This window comes from Alligator mississippiensis, chromosome 4 (assembly GCF_030867095.1).
Source record: "Alligator mississippiensis isolate rAllMis1 chromosome 4, rAllMis1, whole genome shotgun sequence".
Classification (NCBI taxonomy): domain Eukaryota; kingdom Metazoa; phylum Chordata; order Crocodylia; family Alligatoridae; genus Alligator; species Alligator mississippiensis.
Genome location: NC_081827.1, coordinates 207,690,486 through 207,703,484, shown reverse-complemented (window position 1 = coordinate 207,703,484; position 12,999 = coordinate 207,690,486). Strand labels below are relative to the sequence as shown.

The window sequence follows — 12,999 nt, the reverse complement described above, 5'->3', positions numbered from 1 at the left end:
TGTTGGCTAGCACTGTGGAAGAAAGAGACTTGGGGGTCATCATTGACCACAAGATAAACATGAGCCTGCAGTGCGATGCTGCGGCTAGTAAAGTGACCAAAATGCTGGCTTGCATCCATAGATGCTTCTCAAGCAAATCCCGGGACATCATTCTCCCCTTGTACTCGGCCTTAGTGAGGCTGCAGCTGGAGTACTGCGTCCAGTTTTGGGCTCCACAATTCAGAAAGGATGTGGAGAAGCTTGAGAGAGTCCAGAGAAGAGCCACGTGCATGATCAGAGGTCAGGGAAGCAGACCCTACAATGACAGGCTGAGAGCCCTGGGGCTCTTTAGCCTGGAAAAGCGCAGGCTCGGGTGATCTGATGGCCACCTATAAGTTTATCAGGGGTGACCACCAGTATCTGGGGGAACGTTTGTTCACCAGAGTGCCCCAAGGGAAGACGACTAGGTTGAATGGTTATAAACTACTACAAGACCGTTTCAGGCTGGAGATAAGGAAGAATTTCTTTACTGTCCGAGCCCCCAAGGTCTGGAACAGCCTGCCACCGGAGGTGGTTCAAGCGCCTACATTGAACACCTTCAAGAGCAAACTGGATGCTTATCTTGCTGGGATCCTATGAACCCAGCTGACTTCCTGCCCTTTGGGCAGGGGGCTGGACTCGATGATTTTCCGAGGTCCCTTCCAGCCCTAATGTCTATGAAATCTTGTGAATCATGTATAGGTCTAATAGTGTTAATATCTCATGTCACCCTGATTGAGACACTGATTATTAGGTAAATATATTGTATACGGTATTTGCAGGAGGCCTGAGTGATTTGAGAGAAACTGCTTAGTTAAAGCAAAGGTTTTAGCGTAAAGATCCATTTCTAGGGGGCCACTGGAGTATAGAGCCCTGTTGTTCTGGTATGTTTGTTGTGTTGTAGTCAGAAACATACCAGCTATATTTCATCAAAAAATCCCTTTCATAAACCATGTATAGTCTAGTGAGGAGAGTAAGGCTGACCCTAGATTTCAGCTTGTGTAATGGTGAGGTGTGTGTAAAAGTGATTAATTACCTGATAATTTGAACAAAGTTGCTCATCCTTTTCCTTTTGTTGACTGAATAATTAACATCATGCTCAGAGGCTCAGACTTATTTCAGAGGTGTCACAATCTCTTAACTGCATGGGATTGCATTTGAGAAGTGGAGCTTGTAAAGAGTGAGGAAATTGCATCAGGATTTTTACTTATGTCTTTGTTAACTAGTTCATTGTATGTTAGTTTAATCATCAATAGTATTGAGTTGGCCATTCTTTATTGCAGAATCTCTTGGAAACATGGAAGTTTCTCCTATGGAATTCTGGAACCCACTATCTTTTGCTATATTATCCTTAATTGATTTAATGGAGTTGATTTTTCTAAGATGCAGTTCCTCATTCTAAGGAGTTACGTCTTACATCCATACTTACATCTTTTTCTATATCACATGTCCAGCCAGTCTTCGCAGGTCTGGTTCTGCCACTTGTAAATGCAAAAAAATTTAGAATCTCTAGGACAAATGCAAGATGTAGCCCTTAACCTTATACAAAAAACCAGTATCCTGCATAACATTTTAAACACTACTCTATTTGCATTGAAATAGACTGGAATATTTTAAAGGGCTTTTGCTAGCTCATTTCTTTGAAAAACAGCAACACGGAGGAATGTGCCTTTTACAGCGAGTGGCCATGCTTTTCCCTTGCATCTAGACTCTGCTTTTCACTTGAAAGAATAAAATTAAAACCTCTTTTTCACTACTGAAGAATCTAAAGGAAGTTAAAGGATGGTCAGTCATATCAATATAAGCTATTGTATAGGTTTGTCATTAATATAGCCTATGTATACAAGGCAAGTCCAAGACAAGGTCCAAGACACAAGAACAAAGCAGTTTGTGAAAGTTTGACTGCACTGTAGGTGCTACAATAAACTTTAAAGGCAGTTACCAAAGTTAATGAAGTCTGTACATAATTCTTACTCCCCTCCACAACAGTATTGTTCATTTAACTGCATATTGTAATGGAAGTTTCAGCTAGATGCCTGTTGCTTCCAAAAAATTTCAGTTATTTGCATGTCAGTTAGGTGCATAAACCACATTAAGTGTATACCATCTTTCAGCCCTGTTGTCTGCTTTGTAATTTGGTTTTACTCCAGTTAATTGTGCCAGATGTGGTGAATGGATAGCAGCTGTCAAAGGGTGTTAGAAGAAGCTTTGAAAATGATGGGGACTAGTCACTTTTGCAGCTGCCATCTTCCCTCATTTTCAACTTCTAATAGTAGCCTGAGAGAGTCTATTAGAAACTGTGTGTATGAGAGGAATTTTAGGGCTGCTCATCCCACAGAGAAGACAGTGCTGCAGTTAATTGGTTTTGAATGTTTATGCTAAATTGGAATAAGTGCATAAGGGTATATGCCTTGCCTTTCTAATTCTGAAATACAACATACATTGTAATTTATTAGTTAAAATATACTTCTAAAACAGGGGTGTCTAACCTACGTCACACAAGTGACACAGGCAGCTGTTGCATGTGGCACGTGAGTCTGGGGCACTCAGTAAAGGGAGGCACTGGAATGCTGACAGGGAGCAGAGCGCTCCTTGGACTGGAGCGGGGACAAGATGTGACACAGGATGCTGTTGTCAGAGGAGGTGTCAATACCAAAAACCAAGTTAAGCTTTCCTTGGCCCTGCAATTGTTGTGGAATTTAGGGCTCTGGATCCTTCCTCAACATACAAAATTGCAGTGGCTGTGGGACCAGGGAAGGCTCTTGGTGGTGATACCTACTCTTGCAGTACCATCCAACCCCGGTTCCATTCTGCATCACTGTGGCTGAAAGCTGCATGGTGCCCCAGGGTGCAAACTCTTTAGGTACACCTCAAGGGGTGGGGATCAGACCGGCGCTCTGGGACAGTGCAGGTTAACTTGTGGCACACCTACCATAAAGATTGGCTACCAGTGTACTAAAAGTAGCATTGCTGTGTTCCATTTTTTTCTCACTGTTCTTTTATTACAGGTAGCTCAGTTCATAAATAAAACAACATTTTTCTAACTTGTAGCTCTGCAGCCTCATCCTGAATCTTTGAACTAAGCTGGGATTTTTCTTTTCTTATCCCCATCACATCATTAGTAAAATAGTGCAAGCCAAGCTGTGCAACTCCAAATGTAGGAGGGCATCACTTGGTGATGTACAAGAATGTACAGGTTTTATAACAGTAATGGTTAAAAGTAGCTAACAAGCAGCCATCCTAATCAGAATAATAGAAATAGAGATCTGGGAGTGACTTCAAGAAGGTCCTCTAGGAGGAGATGCCTTCTAAAAGGGAGTACTAAAGCACGGCGATGTGTAGACGCACCCAGAAAGCAGATTCTTTGAAGTCTTACTTTGCAATAGGGAATTAGTTATTAGGATGATAATGTGTGTTATTGTACAGTTATAGCAAATTATATCTTTCTAGTGCTATGCTGGACTTGTTCTCACTGCAGTCTTAATCTCTAACTACTGCTTCACATGTACACAAACATATAGTTGAAGTGGTATTTTAACTCAAAGTACTTAAGCCATTGGAATTGTGGCTTGAAGTTGGAGTGCTGTTGACATTCCTACTGGGAATGCTTAGGAGGCTCAGCATAACAGCAATTCAAAGTATTTTCTTTAAAAATAAACATATGAGAAAGCGGAGATTGCTCAGCATATTTAAATTGTGCTTTGCTATCAAATTATAACTGCTGTTGTAAGTACCGGTTGCTATGGTAATATGTTTATTTTCTTCAACTAATATGTAATTTAAGGAGGGCATGTATCCTCCTGTCTAACAATTTTTCGCAATTTCAACCAGATATTGAATTTTCAGATTTTCCTTTTCCTATTAAACTGTTTAGAAGCATGCCTTTGAGATTAACCTGTCATTCTGCAACTGCTCAGTTATGCATTTGTGGAAATAGCTTGTTCTTCAAAAGTGAAGTTTCAGATTAGATTTACTCCTCAAGTGATTGTGTTGCCATCCTGTAAGTGGGATGCATTCTGGAAAGTAGCGATTTTGCAAGGGGCTTAAACCTTCCAAGTAAGCAACTCACTATAAGTTTCCCATGATAAAAGTAGCCATGACAGCTGACATTCTCTTTGTATGTTTATGCAAGGAATGTTCAGTAGAGTTAGGGATGTAACATTATTTCCATATATGACATTAGTGAGATAAGAATAAGGCATTAATTTTTTAATGTGGTAATTAGCCATTTGAACCATTTGTATAAGGGCAGGACAGGTACTCTATTGCTGAAATTCTTTAAGATTGACTCTTCTGATCTATAGCATGGATTTTAGAATGATATTCAGCTTCTTGGGCCAGATCTGGACCATAAGACTGGGGAGAATTGGACTGCAGAGCGTCTCCTGGACTGGGGGTGAACATGGCTGTTGCTTATTCCCAGCCTCCAACTTATGTCCCCAGTCAGCTCTGTCCCGCCCTTGAATCCCTAGTCCATCTGGGAGTCCCGTAGGCTAGTTTCAGTTTACAGGCCCATATGCTGGACACTCCTACTGTAGATCAGTGATAGATTGATGCAGACTGTGGTAAACTGCGGTGGGTGAATAGCCACCCCTCCAGTACGACCAGGCCGGGGACGAAAGGGACACTGACCCAAATGAAGATGGTATGGTAAAATGAAGTGTTACTTACAACTTGCGTAAGAAGACAGAAAACTCTTTAACAAATGTTTGCGATGTTACAGTCGGAGAGCGATTGCAATAACGACAACAGCAACAATAACTGCCACATGAGAGCTCACTATGTTTGGGTATCGAGTATACTTTCAACCTAGGGGACATGGGATCCTGGAAAGGGTGATCAGGCCTCTCCAAACTGATGCGTGGATCCCCCCTAAGCTCTGGAGTTCTGTCCCTTTTATAAGCTAGTGAGCCAATTAGAATGTGCTGCTGATTTTCAGTCAGGAGCCCGTGACTGCCGGCCTTGCAGTCACATGCTTCATGTAGCCTCTGATTGGCTGAGGCCATCTGATCACGCGCCTGTCAGCACTGTGATCATGAGGTTTTCACACCCCAAGCATAACTTGCTCTCGTGCTTTACATTGGTCTGGCATGTGGACTGGCATTTGGTCACCTTTTTATTCAGACACAGACATTACTGAGTAAAATTCTGTGTCTGTGTTATTTAGGGCATGAGACTAGATCATAACTGTTCCCTTCCTTAATATCTGTGAATCATCGAAGACAATAAAAAAGGAGACTTGTTAGTAGTACCTTAAGCTATACCCTGTCTGGTAGCGACAGTACAGCTGCTTTCTCATCGTATTTAATACCCAACTGTGGAAGGTTTGAGCCGTAGAGGTGGCCATGAAACTCCTGCCTGATTCAGTCTCCCTTGTTTGCTCTCCCACCATGTCTTGTTCTTATCAAGGTTTAATAAGGGAGGCTGCCCACAGGCTTTAGAGTGAGCCTCCATCCAATCAAGCCCCTCTCAGACTCTACCAGTCTTGCTCTGACCCTTAAGCTCAATAGACCCTCTTGGTTTGTTCATGTCCCTGTAAGGCACCTGTGGTCTGAACAGCTAATTGTGCATCTGCCCCCTCCAGAGCACCTGTAGCCTTAAAGGCTCATTGCATGGCTCCATCCTTCCCTACACCACACCCTCATGGGTGGTGTTGTACTATCATTCACTCTGTAGGGGGCCTTATAAGACTCCTCCCACTAGGCTCTTGCTGGATCCTTTAGCCAAGGCCTATGGTAAAGGACATGGCTTCTAGGCTTTAGCCTCCCTGCCTGCAGAACCCTGACTCTGTCAGTCTCTGGCAGTGGCCCATCTCAGACCTTTGGTCCTTTCTGGGCCGTGGCCCTGCTCACAGGCCAGTAGGGATCTCCAGGCTCCCTGGCTCTGGCAGTTCCAGGCTGTTGTCCTTCCTGGACCTTTAGCCCCTGCTGGGCTCAGCCCTGATAAGCAGGAGAAGTCTGTTTACCCAGATCATCTTTGGAGATCCTTGTGGCAAGTCTGGGTAAGGGCTGGAGGAGGAGGCTTGGCAGGTGTTCTCAGGACTTGAAGGGCTCATCCTGTCTGGGAATTCCCAGAGTTTGCAAGACTGGGCTCCTCAAACCCTGGGAGAACCCCATCTCTTCTTGTCCTGCACTATCAGTGGGGAGGACAAGGGGTCACATGCTTCCCCCAGTGAAACAGATTAGCTGTGCTCTGACACCTTGTGGCATAGCTGATCCATTTCATTTGGCAACATCTGTTTCTAACCTCATTCCGACAAATCAGGTTTATCACAGCAGAAAGCTGCACTGAGCTGGCTGACCAGCAGTAGCTTTATTTAACTTTTGTAGTAAGTGATTGTTTGGAATCAGTAATGGAGAATACAATCAATGTACAATCTCTTGCCATTTACCTCTTAAATAGTGGAATATTGTGAACACCAAGCCTGGTGTTCTTACTAGTTTTCTTTCTGAGTACTTATAGACTGCTTACCTAAAACACCTTTGAATTTTCAGATAGAGAAATTGTCTCACTTTCCTCTGAAAAAAATCTCCCACAAGGGCCCTTTTCGTGTAGCAGAACAGCTGGCTGTTTCTTTACGCCACACAGGTGACTGGATTTCAATGGTGCTTACAAATTTATATTGTATTACAGCTCTTTACATTGACTGTCCCTAGATCTCTCCTTAGCCAATACCTTACCATTCTTCTATTATAATGTCATTGCTTTACCAAGGCATTTAATGCTCTATGCTATAAAAAATGAAGGAAATAATCAAGTTTTTTTTCCAGAGAACTGTGTTATGGAATATTGACTTTCATGTTTGTTGCAGCCTTGACCCACAGAATGCTTTCTAAAAGAGTAGGGTTTCATAGTAACATCATCTTGAAAATGAATAAAACAAAGTCTCTACATAATGCAATAAATCTTTGCTACTGAATCCCAGTAGCCCTATACAAAGAGGTATCATTACATTATTTCACCATTGTAGATGATGGTAGGGTTTTTGTTCTTGATTTTTGCCATATCTTGCTGAGTTACTGTTTTTATAAACCTGTTGTAGGTTTTTTTTCCCCCCTAGCTGGAGTCACAGAATTTGATTTTTTAAAATAGAATCTCTAATATCCAGTGGTAGGAATCCACAATGTGTTCTCTAAGAATTAACTTAAGCTTCATATCTTTTATTGTTCTTATTCTGAATAAGTTTTGTTTCATCAGTTTCTTTTGCATACAATTTTTTAAGTAAAAAAAAATTGTGGAAAAGGGGAATTTTATAATATACGTGTGTGTGTGTGTGTGCGCGTTTATAATTGTTTATTTCTGTATACACGTATTCAAAATGCAATTATGTTGTTGGCTACAAATGTCCAACTTGGGATCCTTAAAATTCTGGTTTATTAAGCGGATTGAAACGCTGTAATGAGTTAAATCATAAACCTTGGGGCTGGTCCTTACACACACACACACACACACACACACACACACACACACACACACACACACACACACACACACACACACACACACACACACACACACACACAGTAGCAAGCTACAAGAGTCAGGTATACCTATCCCACAGGCGCTGGAGTCTGTCGTTGAAGCTTCTTTCAGTGTGGTGTTATCTTCCAGAAGGGGGTCGCCGGCTGGTCCTTCTGGCTGGACAGGTCGAGTGCTGGTCAAGTTGGAGATCAAGAGGGCGCCACTGAGGGTCATTTTTTCACTGCTTTTTATCTGTCCTTAGCAGACTTTGGTGACTTCCCAGTTTTCAGGTTTGCCCAATCCAGGGGTCATTGACCCTCGTGGGACTTCCCCCCTCGGTGGCTACTGGATGGCATCTGTCAGCCCCAGGGGTCATCCGCATGTACGTGCAGGTTTGGGAGTCCGTTGATGAATTTTGAATAGGGCTCTGGGAGCGGTCGATTTGGAGATATTCAGCCCAAAAGTTGGTCCCTGGTGTTGATTAACTCAGGCCAAGGCTTCTAGCCCTTGATCAGTGAGGTTTAGAGATTTCCCGGTTGTTACATTGTCTTCTATTGAGTTCTTCCGTTGGTTGATCTGCAGTTTTCTTAGGTGTTAATTGCTGCCTGCCACTGTGTTACACATTCAATCGCTGATTCACTCACTCTTTCAGGGGCCAGCCTGATACAGGGAAGGGCAGTTTGATTCCTGCCCTTGTTAACATTGTTACAATGTATAACTTACTTATGAAACTAAACACATTTAGTTGAAAGTTGAAAGGTGAGGAGTATAAAATATAAGCTACAAATGTAATGCCATGGCACACAAATAGATAAAAATACCAAACTACAAGGGGAGATACAAAATGCACACATACAAATTTCAAAACACAATTCCTTATCTTAAAATGAAAGAAAGAGGAAGGAAGAAAAGGTAGAAGAGGAAAAACATATCCAAGGAGGGGAGAGCAACTGCGGGCAAGAGGAAAAGGGGCTTTCTGCTACAATATCACTTACGTTCCAAAATATATGAGAAACATTATATGAGGAAAAATATTGGCTCCCACACCAAACTCGAGAGAGACAGAATCTTATTAGGCTATGTCAAGTAATCATAAATGGAATATGGTATTATCTTTTTTAAGTGTATTGACCATATGCAACTTTCTGTGTATGACACATGGTGCCGTTGTAAGAAATATCCTTTTTATATGTTTGTTTTTAAATAAAAATGGGTGTTTCACCTTTGATACAATTTCATACTTGTGTTCTTTCTACAGAGCAGAGATTAAATAATGACCTGACCTCCAACTGACTGACTGAAAACGTGACTAGATGACTTGACACGATTCCTGTGGACACTGACAGCTTTTTATACTGTTGTTAATTGTTGTTTGTATAAAACATTTTCTGTTTCAAAATTGAAATGGAGACATGGTATAAATTTAAATTAGTCAACCTTTTAGCTGTAAACTCATAAGTTTTCTGTATTAGAGAAATAAATAAAAAGTTTGTTTCACTAAATCATGCCTCTAATATGGAAATAATAGTGATAGGAGAAAAACAAGGGAGGCATCATTAATGGTTTGACTTGTTAATTGCCAGTGACTCAGACTATACATACTAAAGAGTAATTGTGAGTGTAGACATTTTAACATAGTCAAAATGATAGTAAGAACTGGATCTATATAACTAGATTTTTTACAAAATCTGGTATAGAATATTTCAAGGATTGCTTGCAGAATAAGCCCATGTACCGGTACATGGTTGGGGACTGCCTGGCTAATCAGCAGCTCTACAGAAAAAGACTTGGAGGTTATAGTGGACAGTAAGTTTAATATGAGCCAACAGTGTGCTTTTCTTGCTAAGAAGGCTAAAAGCATACTGGGCTGTGTTAGTAGAAGCGGTGCCAACAGATTGAGGGAAGTGATTATTTCACTCTATTCAGCACTGGTGAAACCACATCTGGAGTAGTGAGTTCAGGTTTGGGTGCCCCAGTACAGAAAGGATGTGGACAAATTGGGGCGAGTCCAGCCAGAGTGCAGTGAAAATGGTTAGGGGGCTGGGGCACATGACTTACGTAGAGAGGCTTATTGGGAAGGAACTGGGTTTACTTAGTCTAGAGAAGACTGAGTGGGGGGTATTTAATAGCAGCCTTCAACTAACTGAAGGGTGGTTCCAAAGAGGATGGAGCAAGACTGTTTTTAGTGGCGGCAGATGACAGAACAAAGAGCAATGGTCTCAAGTTGCAGCAAGAGAAGTTTAGGTTAGATAGTAGGAAAAACTTTGGAGGGTAGTAAAGCACTGGAAAAGGCTGCTCGGAGAGGTTGTGGAATCTCTATCCTTGGACGTTTTTAAGACCCAGCTAGACAAAGCCTTAACTGGGATGATCCAGTTGGGGATGGTCCTGCTTTGAGCAGGGGGTTGGACTAGATGATCTTCTGAGGTCCCGTCCAACACTAATTTGCTACAGTTCTGTGAATACTCAGCTTTGTCCAAACTGAAATTCAGATACAGAAAAGATTTTTTTTTTTTTAAGAAGGGACTATAAGCACGTGTTTAATTATTTTTTTTCTGAACTGGGGCTAGAATTGCTTTTTTTTTTAAATGCTGACTTTAGACTGGGAATCAAGAGATCTATATTACTATTGGTAGGTAACTATCATCACCTTGGTATTTTGAACAGTGTAGCACGCATTATCTATGAAATTGGCCACCTGAACAGGTCACTACTTTTTGGGGAATTATAATAATTTGTTAAACAACCCATTGTTCCCTGAGGAACCATGACTGAAGGAATTAATAAAGATGGCCATAATGAAAATGTAAAGGCTATATAGCTCACTGAGTGAATGCATTGATCTTTTGTCTCCAGAACATGCAGTTTAGATTTTCAGATGCATAGATTAAAATACTTGACAGTATTTCACTGCATGTGGAAATAGAATGACAGTCTGTACACAACAGGGTTCCAATGTAGTTTAGATGAAGGTACATTAGTACATATTTGTGTGAAGAAGTTTAGGCAGTATCTAGGGGCACTGACAGATGTGAAAAAAACAAACAAACAGCACTTTACCAGAAGAGGAATCATGTTAGTTTGACCCAGCTCCCCAGTGTCTATATTGATCAAACACTTCAGCAGGGCTATTTGGCACTCTTATCTAGAGCTGATTCAATAAGTTGTTAGATAAAAACACCAAAAAGCCCTGCTGAAGCACACTATCTATACAGATGTTGAGCGAGCTGGATCAAGCTAATGCAATGCCTCTTTTGGGCATTGCACTGTGCTCAGCATGGGGGTGCACTGAGCTGAAAGTAAAGTGCTGTTTTGTTTTTTTCCACATTTGTAAGCAGCCTTGATGCTTTAAATTAAATTTAAGCATGGTTTAGTTTTCTTCTAATACACTTGGATCACTTGTATAGTTTTGTTTATAAGAAGTTGACTGAGAGATATATGGTGTACCATGACTGAAACAGTTTAGGGTGAGAGGTAAAACCATATCTTTAATTCATTCTGACTTCAGAGTATTTACAGGTCTAATACCCATTAAGGCTAGTATTTTTGCAACTAAAATATTTGTAGGGGCCATGCTTGCTCAGCTTGCCACTGTCTTTGAGTACCAATACCTAATTTGCCCAGTAGAGGGTGCCCAATAAATGCTACTCATCTGTGTGACAATCCAGTTTACAAGCCTGGTAATGTAGTAAGTTTTCAGCTACTATTAATTTAAAGTGAGCTAAGCTTGGCTTCAGGTCTGGTGGGGGCAGGGGTCCAGCAAGAGTTGCACACTCTAATCTCCTCCCATGGAGACAGGACAAAAAGTGAAATGCTCCAAAACAGTATCTCGTTTTCAGCCACTTCTGGGATGTTTCAGAGGGCTTTTATCTTTGTATGTTTTAGAGGTGCCTGAAATGTTTTACTTGTTGTGTCTGTCCACATCTCCTGGTTAAAGCAGTTGAATGATGTCCTGGACAATAGAATTCTATCCCTGACACTGCCACAAAGTTCCAAAATGAGGGGTCACAGCACTAAAAAGCGGACTCTTAAGCCTTACAGACTTTTCATTGTAATAGTTGGACTCACTGCAGAAGTGGATGTCATCTGCCAAGAAAAATTGTGAGCTACTGATTTAAATGAAACTTTTCAGATTTGGTCATTAATTGTGTACCTCTTCTTTTCTGGATGCCTGATTTGATCACCTGCTCTGCGCTTTGCAGATGTGCTGAATGCTGGAAGTAACTAAAGGTAATAGAAGCTGTTCTTTGAACTTGTAAGTCTAAGAATTCTGAAGAACTCGAATCAGGAGTGTCTTAGATTGGGCACCCAAGGAATCAAATAAGAAAATGGTTTTGAGCAATAGAGAGGAACCTTGAGTTCTCTGTGGATGTTTCAGCTGTGCATAATATGGAGACTGTTCCCTTCCCTAAGGCTGCAACACACCCCTGGCTGCTTGAATGTAGAATGTGGTGGAATCTTGAAGCATCTTGAGATGGGTTTTTCACTTGTAAAACTGGAATAAAAATACGTGATCTTACTATATCCAGGGCTCTGACTGCACTCTGTAAAATTTTTTCCAAGCGTTAATAGAAGGTTATACAAGTAATCAAGCCTGAAAGAGTTTATAAGATAAGACCCTTTTCAAGAGTTATCCAGGAAATTCTGAGAACCAAAGTAGAAGACTGTATTTACAAAGTTAAACAGTGTTTATAAAATGGATAGAATGTTACCATTTTTCTCGTTTGTTTTAAATTTTTGTTATGCAGCTATTAGGCACATCAGGCCCTCTGAGTGGTGGTGATTTTTTTGTCAGGAAGGCCACATGTTAGCCCCACGCTATCCCTGAATGCTCTTCCAGTGCTCTTCCACAATTTCTACTTGCTGCCCTGTCTGCTTCCTGCCCCCTCCTCAGTCTGTCATGTGTCACACATAGAGGCAGTCTGCGCAATTTGTAGCACGTGCTGCAGGTTGGTCACCCCTGATCTAGTCCATGCTCCTAGTAATGCAGGATTATTTCCTGTAGGCATGATACTTTGACTTCTTGGGGGTGGGGGGTTCAGGTATCATTAACTAAACAGGAATAAACTAAAGGGAAGTATGATACTTTATCATTTTTTACAGAACGATCATGTTTAAGAAAAAAATGCTTTTCCCTTTAAGTCAGTACTTAGCCAGTGCCTCAAATGATTCAGGGACCCTGTATTGCCCTGCTTAATGTCTTTCAGATGAAATTTAAAATCAAGGTAATGGTTAATCTTACAAACATTTGCATGATACTGTGGCAAGAGTTAGGTATACTATCCTTATTAAATACCAATTTAACTGCTGTCTTTCTGTGTATTTTCCCTTGCAGTTTAAACTAATTTTTAAAACATTTTCCTTTAAATTATTACATAATACCACTTTTAAGAAGGGGATGCATTCCACTTTGTGTGTGTGTGTGTGTGTGTGCGTGTGTGTTATTGGTGCTTGCGGAATATGTGAGAGTGTCAAAGAGAATGTCAGAATGTTGGAGTTCTGGATTGGAACCTGTAGTCTCTA

General features: G+C 41.2%; 1 protein-coding gene across 2 annotated transcripts in view; it reads left to right on the top strand.

Annotated features, from left to right (window-relative positions):
* RBM45 (RNA binding motif protein 45) overlaps positions 1 to 12,000 on the top strand; it is a 36,539-nt gene extending 24,539 nt beyond the window's left edge. For both annotated transcript variants that reach the window (XM_019480599.2, XM_019480598.2), the window contains exon 10: positions 8,738 to 12,000. The gene's annotated coding sequence lies outside the window, so the exon portion shown is untranslated. The remainder of the gene's footprint in view (positions 1 to 8,737) is intronic.
* The last annotated feature ends 999 nt before the right edge of the window (positions 12,001 to 12,999 follow it).